Source organism: Rattus norvegicus, chromosome 11, assembly GCF_021556685.1.
Source record: "Rattus norvegicus strain SHRSP/BbbUtx chromosome 11, alternate assembly SHRSP_T2T, whole genome shotgun sequence".
In the NCBI taxonomy this organism is placed as follows: Eukaryota; Metazoa; Chordata; class Mammalia; order Rodentia; family Muridae; genus Rattus; species Rattus norvegicus.
Window position 1 is genome coordinate 30,938,824 of NC_141544.1, and position 5,642 is coordinate 30,944,465.

General features: G+C 42.3%; 1 long non-coding RNA gene across 2 annotated transcripts; it reads right to left on the minus strand.

Moving 5' to 3' along the window:
* Nucleotides 1-1,433: 1,433 nt before the first annotated feature.
* LOC148002480 (uncharacterized) lies at nucleotides 1,434-4,753 on the minus strand. Of its 2 annotated transcripts, none has more exons than XR_015633720.1 (3): nucleotides 4,703-4,753; nucleotides 3,919-4,117; nucleotides 1,434-3,187 (listed from the first exon to the last, which is right to left on the minus strand). It is a non-coding gene; the product is annotated as an uncharacterized LOC148002480 (long non-coding RNA). The 2 variants fall into 2 exon arrangements; XR_015633721.1 differs by having other exon boundaries at nucleotides 1,442-3,190.
* Between the last annotated feature and the right edge of the window lie 889 nt (nucleotides 4,754-5,642).

A 5,642-nucleotide genomic window follows, 5' to 3' on the forward strand; every position in this document is an offset into this window, starting at 1 on the left:
TCCAGATGTCTTTTTCAAGTAAATTCTAATGCTTTCTGAGATATAGGGAGAATTTATTTCTTAACATCAATTGGCAAAAGGTGTTTCTAGAGAACCAACAAACACCACGATTTCTGCTCTAATGCTGGAGTACTAAGTGTGGCAGGAGCAAATTCCTCTGCTGTCTTTCCCTAGCTTCTTAGCTTAAGGAATCAGAGGCCTGTCCTCTTTGCATATGCAATTACTCTTCTTGTTGTTCCTCCGTGAATTTTCCTCTCTTACTCATGACACCCTTGGTTATGAGGCAGATCTGGCTGTGACATCTGTCCATCCCTTGATTATCGTCAGAGTTGACTAAGCTCACCTGTCTGCTTCAGGTGGAGTCACCATTACCCCTCACCATTCCACATGCTTTCCCTTATCCCCAAGGGATGAATGAAAGATATTAAATACCTCTGATTGAATGACCACTGATGCTAAAAAGTCTGACTAATGAGGAACTAAGAAGATAGTGAAAATGCTATTTAGCTTGCTAAATTTCGTGTTTGTGTATTTGTCTTATTTGGCCAAGAATGGGAAATGAGAGAGTTAGAACCATTTAACGAAGAAAGACTAGAAGAGCTGTCATCCAGAGGGTAGAGCTACATTCATTCCATGGGCAGTTCTCTACATTATTAAAAATGAAGACATGTGATGTTATGGCAGCAGGATAGCTTCTGTTGTTACTTTCAGACTGGGTCTCATTGTTGTGGCTGGTTTGGAACTCACTCCGTAGACCAGGCTGGCTTCAAATTCACAAAGTTCACAGAGCCTATCTCTGCCTCCAGAGCCTTAATAGCTCCTCTTCTTTTCTTTCCTTCCTTCCTTCCTTCCTTCCTTCCTTCCTTCCTTCCTTCCTTCCTCCCTCCCTTCCTTCCTTCTTTCTTTCTTGCTTGCTTTCTTTCTAGAGATCTCTTTCTAGTTTTTCACCTTCTTCTGCCTTCTCCTCCTCCTCCTCTTCTTCTTCCTCATCTTTTTAGTTTCCTGGAATCTTTAGTGTCAGGATACCCTTGCAACAGTTGGAGATCCCTTTTTTGGTAAGCAGAAAGAATTGTACTATAGAATCTAGAGATGCTGATAAAAAGCTAGAAGGTCTTTGGGTGTGATCCCTTGTCAGAGCAACCGTGTTGCTTGATTAAAATTCTTCTACAGTAGGACAGGATACTGACTATGACCTCCCAGGCCCTTTCTCTCTCTGTGTGGTATATTTTCTCTCTCTCTCTCTCTCTCCCTCATTCCCTCCCTCTCTCTCTCCTTTTTGTTCAGAAACTGGGACAATAGTAAGAAAATACAATTTCTTACAATAGTAAGAAAATACAGCGTAAGTACAGTGTAGTCCGCCAAAAGAATACAACACACAATTAAAGTAAATTAACATGTTGGGGGAGAGGCACATTATAAAAAGTAAGAAGTTGGTAGGACTAGTATTAATAGGTTTTATTTTACTAGAATATAGTATATGGTCTTCTAGTTCCAATACCACAAAAATCAAAGACAAGAGTCAGTAATTCACTATATAAATGTGTTATCTCAATTAATCAGCACAATAATTATTCATGAGTTATGTACATTTTATTCTATGTTCCCTAAATATTTTTCAGCTTATATTACCTTCCATTTTCAGTTTAGAATAATATGTTTCAAGTCTTCAGTAGCCACATGTGGTATTCTCTGTAAGACATCATTTTGCCCAGTATGAGTTACTGTTAGGAAGTAGACTCTGATTCGTCAGTAAAGTGGACAACGTTACCCAGAGAGACACAGAGCAGGGACCTATCGTGGATTTCTGTATTGGGCATCTTTGATCATTTTTCCCCTCATGGATGGACATCTGAATGAAGGTCACTCATGTAGGGATGGTTCTGAAGACAATTACGGATGCATTATTGAGCCAGTTATTTCTATGCATGACTGGTACGTAATCTCAACCGGTTTCCTCAGGGGACAATACAGAAGAGACTTTAGAACTCTTCCTCCAGCGAACAAAAGAAGATACATCTTTCAAATGAATCGAACGTTAGGAAAAACTGAGCAACAGGCAGGCATTTGAACATTTGCCAGTGTGCATGGGGGTCGCTCGTGTGCCACAGGGTGGAAGCAGAACCTTTGGGGGCCTCACACCAGGAGAAACCTCTGCTGTTTACATCATGCAACCTTTTGATCCGGCTGCTGTAGCAATGTACTGAATCTGGGTGGCTTCTACAACAGACCCTTGCTTCTTATGGCTTTCAAGGGCAAGAAATAGAAGATCAAGTCTGTGGTAGATTAATCATTTTATGATGGTCTATTCTCTGGCTTTCTCTGTGTTCTCACTTGGGAGAAGGGGAAAACCCAATCTTAGGCACCAATCCCATTTAGGAGTTCCACACTCATGACTTCGCCAATCATGGGGATTGGGTTTGTCATACAAGTGTAGGGCAAGAAAACATTCAGATTATGAAAACAAAACTTGCAAAAATAGGTATTGTTATCCCCAGTTTTAGAAGGAGAATGGAAATCAGAAAAACTGCATATTTCCATAATGAGGTAACTCTTGGGACACAGTGGATCTCTAGGAAAATATGACCAGAAGCCCAGAAAAGATATAATTTACGGGATCTCAATCCCGTGAAGATCCTTATTTTAAAAATGTCATGTTATCCTTTATTTCAAAAGTTTAGAAAAATGTATAAAGTAGTTTGAGATTGAAGCCTCTTCATTCAGCTCCCTTATTTCTAGTAACTGGAACTCGAGGCCTTGGAACTCACCACACAGCAGCACATAAGCTTTGGCACAGGATCTCATGAGAATCAGATACGCTGCTTTGAAAAAAAAATTGCATTTGCCATTGAGCTTAATGTGTCCTCACATGGGGAGAGAGGCCTTATAAACATCGGATGCTCGTTTGTTCCCATCATTCACTGGTGAATTTGCAGTGCACAGCTCATTTTCGCGTCAACTCTTAGCCCAATGGTTCCCCATAAACGGAAGGCACCGAACACATCACAGGCCAGTCAGCTCCCATTATCTGGAATAGCCATAAGCTGCTTTCACATTAGATTCTGCATTTGAAGGATCGTCTTCATGGAAGACTAGCTTAAGCCGTTGGCTACGCAGCACGGATTATAAAATGATTATGGCTTTAGAGATGTATGTATCTGAAGGACTGCTTCACCAGCTCGTAAAATGCCTGCTTTAAAAAAAAAAAAACGGGTGAAATATGAGAACCTTAAGAGGTTAACTCTTTGGGACTGTATTAAAGATGTCTTTATGGGTTCTGGATAGAGAGCCATGAGTGTAACTTGCCAGGAATACCGACAAGAAGCCATTGGCATAGAGAAAAAAGGGTGAGCTGAAGATGAAGGCGAAACCTGAGAATGAGTAAGACACTCAATCTAACCTAGAAAAACACTTTAAGGCCTTCAGCCCACAGAGTTAGCTGCATTTCCTCTCTGCAGAGGCTGTTAGCTACACTTCCCCCTGCAGAGGGCTGGGGACTTGAGGGTAATCAGTGGTGACTTAGGTAGCATTAAATTAAACCACCTTCTGTGTTCTGTATATGGTTGCTTGAATTTTTAAATATACAAACATGGGCTGGGGTGCGGCCCAGCTGGTAGAGTGTTTACGTGGTAAGTGTGAAGCCTGGGTCCATCCTTAGCACTGTCTAAACTGGGCATAATGGTGTAAGTTTGCAATGCCATCATTTCAGAAGTGGGGCAGGACGATCAGAAGTCCAAGGTCATACTTGGCTAGGTAGGAGGTTCTAGAACAGTCTAGGGTTCAGGAGATAAAATATAACTTACACAATATAGCAAGTAAGAGAAAACTCCATGTGCAGTCCTACTTTTGAGTCTTGTGCTGTTGCCTCCATGGCAGCTACCAAGTCTAATGAGCTGCAACGAGAATGCCCTGGGTACTCACCGAAGAAGGGGAGGGGGTCCCGGTAGGTCGGATGGCTTCAATAGGTCCACTTTGCACTTCAGAATATATTTCAGCATTTCAGGGCTTCCTTAGAGATATAAATTTGCTCTTCACTGCGATTTTATGCTTGTCAGACTCATTTTATGGTAATATACCTGCAGCTGAAGGTCTTTAGCAAACCACAACTGTGGAAAACTATCTGAAATAGAAGGGGTGCGTGAGGAGGCGGGGAGAACTAAGCTAATATCATTTATATTATGTGTTAAGTAGATTATAAAGGTCAAACGCAGGTCTTTTTTGGACGTAGACTTGGGGTCCTGAGTCACCTGTTTGGTTAGAGTTTGCTCTATCCCTCATCTTGGGATGTAAATTAGGAGTAGTTAGGGGGGAGAGTGCGACGCCAAACTTCTTCATCTTGGGACCAGACTCTATCTTACAAGAAAACATAAAGTCTAACAACTTGACCTGTTGCTGTAAAAATATAAAAAATATAAAAGATTTATTATTGTCTTTTACCCCGCTAGGTCCAGCACCTCCGTGCCCCAAGATATCTGCTAGACATCTTGGCAGAAATATATCTCAACTCCGCGGCAGCCCAGTGTCTCCTGCCGCCACACACTTTCCTACTCTCAAAGCCTCACATAAAAGAACACACAACACAATAACCTTTGACCCAAATGGTAAGATATAATTGCCCACTTAAACATACAAAGCCCGGTACCATCCATCCCTTAAGAACATTGATAACAACCTGTAAATACACAGAGCAGAATCTTAACATCACCTGCCATGGCTTCTCACTCTCTCCCTGTCTCCTCTTCTCCTCCTCTCTCCCTTAGTCTCCTCCTCTTCCTTCAAACTTCTCTCCCGCCCATCCTTCCTTCTCCTCCAATGACAGGCCTCCTTCTATCCTGTACCTGCCCCTCACCTGTACTTTACAGATTCAATGGAGAGAAGCTTCTGGTGAAGTAACCTGATTCCTGAGTAGTGACTAGGCAGCTGTCCTTGGGGCAGTGGAATTAGCATCAAATACAGATAACTTCAAGGCAAACCACAACCTTGACCAACAGCTGAACCCAAGATGCACCCAAGTGCCAGGAAGGACCCCACCCCACCGCTTGTCCTTGACCCATACCCCAGAGTTACTCCCTAGCAACTTCCTAGCAACAGTTAGACAAAGATCAGTCAGATGGTTTCAGAAGTACTTTCAGACTGTGATTGAACTTGGTCTTGCTTCAGAGCACCCACCTGCATGCTTATAATAACCATTCTATTAGATGCTTGGCAGGATGAACCCCCGTTTACTTACTCCCATTCTCTATAAAATATTGTCCCAATGAGAGTTTGGGGCTACTTCACCAAACGGCCCTGTGGGTTGGTGGTGACTAAGCCCCAACTTAAACTTATAATAAAGAGTGGAAACTTTTAGTTTCTTTGGAAAGTAAGTTATGTCAAACGATGTTGTCCTGGGGCATGCAGCTGGAAGGATGTTTTGATACAACAAACACGTGAAAGGATGCTTGGTGAAGGAGTATAACTACGACCCCACAGGCAGTGGGAGAAGAGCCCTGAGCATTGGTTTGGTTTGCTCCTTCTTGCTGTTTTTCAATAATGACACGCGTGTATTAGTTCCCCTTAATAATGTTGTTGAGATTAACTTGTGATAACAACTCCATCAAGCGAAACTTGCCCAAGAACTGCTCCTGAGATTCCTGTGGTAGTTT